General features: G+C 36.3%; 1 non-coding gene across 1 annotated transcript; it reads left to right on the top strand.

Annotated features, from left to right (window-relative positions):
• Positions 1–2,861: 2,861 nt before the first annotated feature.
• Positions 2,862–2,948, top strand: TRNAS-GGA (transfer RNA serine (anticodon GGA)). The gene has a single exon. It is a non-coding gene; the product is annotated as a tRNA-Ser (tRNA).
• Positions 2,949–3,157: the final 209 nt, after the last annotated feature.

The raw sequence follows: 3,157 nt of genomic DNA, 5'->3' as shown, positions 1-3,157 counted from the left end.
GAACTAAGCATATTGAAGTCAGACATCATTTTTTAAGAGATCATGTGTTAAAAGGAGATATTTCGTTAAATTTTATTTCCACTAAAGAACAACATGCTGATATCTTCACTAAACCTCTTAAAAATGAAGATTTTATGAGAATTAGGAGAGAACTAGGTATTTGCTCGTTTTTGGATTTATAAAAATGCTGATTTTTTGAACAAAATCTCAAAATCGCACTATATTAGTCGACCAATAAAATTCTAGTTGACTGGTGTTTTATATTTTGGAATGTATCGCACCATATTAGTCGACCGATATATTTCTAGTCGACTGATGATATTTTTAGAATAAGTCACACTTTTTAGTCGACCGATAAAGTTTTAGTCGACTAAATTTTTTTTTAAAAAAAAAATTTAAGTGAAGGGACCCGACACCCCTTGGATTTGTTTTTAAACCCGTTTTTTTTTAAAAAAAAGGCATCATTTCACTTCGTACCTTTTCGAAACCCTTAAACCCCTCTTTCTCTCCTGCCTCTCTCTCTTCCGAAAAACCCTCAGAGTGCAGTTCGACTCCATCATCGTCGGGATTTTCTTACCGTAACAGGGAGACACCGGAATCTTCTGGCCGTGATCTTGGAACGCCAGAATCCTCTTGCAGTGACTGACGCATCTTCAAAACACGCTGGAACTCTCTTGCCGTGACAGTGCTTTGCCGGAATCCCCTTTTGGCCGACTTCTCCTCATCGTTAGCCACCACATTGTCCTTCGTTTTTTATCGTCGGAAAGCTTTTTCCCCTTGCCGGACGTCATTTAGAAGCCGACATTTTGGTAACCATGCCTCGCACGAAGTCTGCATCTGAAAAAGGTTTAGGTTCTCCTCCTCCTACACCTACTTCAAGACATGGTTTTTCACTAAGATTACTTCGTAATTCTCTTCTTTATGACACTTTTGGATCCATTTCTGCACTTTTTCTTTGTCAAAATAGAGATACGAGTTAAAAGTCTATTTTGCTTATGCTATTTTTGCCCTTACTCTTTTTGATTCTGACAAAGGGGGAGAAAAAGATAAAGATAGCATTACATTGAAATTGCAGGAGATCTTGAGAAAAAGATGATAGCAATTACATTACAGGAGATCTTGCATGAGAAATGCAAAATTAAAAAAAAAAAAAGAAAGCTTTGAATGAATGTATTTCTAAATACATGAAGAAATGATAAATGGAAATGCAAACCAATCAATATGTGATATATGTGCTTTAAATGTGCTAACTTTTAATGTTTTGCAGCATATTGATAGGGGGAGTAAAATCTACATCTATGCATCTAAATGCTTCATCTTTGATTAAGTTCGTCATCATAAAAAAGGGGGAGATTGTTACGACAATGAAGCCATACATGATACTTCAAGTACAAGGTTTTGATGATGAGCAAGTGGAATCAACTGCATTTCAGCTAAGGCTATGAAGAAATTGAAGAATTCGGTGAAGAATCCTTGAAGACTAGTGTGCAAATGTTTAATTCATTAAAAGTCTTAGATTCTTGTAAGAGCCTTACTTAGAGTGCATATTTAGGTTGCATTTCACTTTAAAAGTCTTTAGAAAAACTTTTCTAAAAGAAACTCTTTTGAAAATCTTTTTAGAAAACTCTTTTCTTAAATTTTCATGTTTATTAGTCGACCAATAGACTTATCAGTCGACTAATCCTTTCGCGCCATTTTTTCTAAAAAGTCATTTTTGTCAAATTAGTCGACCGAAGGTTTTATCAGTTGACTGGACAGAATGTCTGTTTTCTGGAAAATTAGCAGCAGTCGACTAATGGTTTTATCAGTCGACTGAACAGAACATATGTTTTCTGAAAAAATTAGCAGCAGTCGACTAATGCTTTTTATCAGTCGACCGAACAGAATGTTTGTTTTTCAGAAGTTTTTAGCAGCAGTCGACTAAAAGGTTTTTCAGTCTACTGATGATATTATCAGTCGACTAACTTTTCTCCAGTCGACTAAGTTTCAAAAGTTCAGATTTTCAAACGGCTCGATTAACAGATCAGTCGACCGACGATAACTATCAGTCTACTAATAACTAACTATTAGTCGACTAACTGATGTTTCAGTCGACTAATTTTGCCATTTTCCTGAAACTTCAAAAAAGGCGTGTCTTTTCATTTTTCAAACGTTTTGATCGTTCAAAATGGACAATTTTGACACCCTTTCATACTCTCAACGTATGGAATCTTTTAACTATAAATATGAGTGCATTCTACACTAAAAAACAACAATTCAATCGATTTGAATCTTGCTTTTCACTCTTATTCAGTCAAGTATTGATTTTCTCACTCACGTGATATTTTCACTTCAGTTTTTCACTCAAATCACTTTGAGAGATAGTGAATTCGTGAGTAGAGTGTTTCAACAACCTCAAAAGCCAATTGCATCTCATTTGCATTCAAAAGGAAGGCTCATAGGTTGTATTGTAAGTTGTTATTTCTTTTGTGTAAAAAGAAGGACTCCTTGGTGTAAAGGAGTTGTTTGCTTTTAGTGGGATTGTTACTGAAAGTGGGACCGGTTATGGTCTGTGTGATCTTGTAGTTTACAAGGTTGATAGTGGAAAATCTCAAGCGGGTTTTGCTTGGGGACTGGATGTAGGTCGGGTTTGACCGAACCAGGATAAAGTCTTGTGTTCTTTGTGTGTTTGCTTTGAGACTTACAAAATCCTTCAATATTCTGCAGAAAGTTTTAAAAGCACTATTCACCCCCCCTCTAGTGCTCGTTGCCTCGATCCTAATGCACTTTCAACATTCACATTTCATTTCGTACCTGTACTCAATAATATGAGTGATTCGTTATTCACTTGGTTTCTGGGTCATAATTAATAAGGTTATGTAGAAGAGATGGCCGAGTGGTTTAAGGCGTAGTATTGGAAATGCTATGTAGGCTTTTGTTTACCGAGGGTTCGAATCCCTCTCTTTCCGTATCCTCATCTAATTCACCAACGTTACCAACCACACAATGTACCAAATACCAATTGGTACCGTTATTCTACATATTACCCTCTTCGTTATTGCATCTTTCACAAGCATCACAACCCATCTATATGCAGCTAGGCATATACCACGTCACTTTCCGTGCGCATGCTTGTACACTGCCCACTTAGCACCATCCAAACATTCGAATCACACTT

This window comes from Nuphar pumila, chromosome 3 (genome assembly GCF_984573655.1).
Source record: "Nuphar pumila chromosome 3, dmNupPumi1.hap1.1, whole genome shotgun sequence".
Classification (NCBI taxonomy): Eukaryota; Viridiplantae; Streptophyta; class Magnoliopsida; order Nymphaeales; family Nymphaeaceae; genus Nuphar; species Nuphar pumila.
The sequence above is the reverse complement of the archived record's forward strand: the minus strand, read 5'-3'. Positions and strand labels throughout refer to the sequence as shown.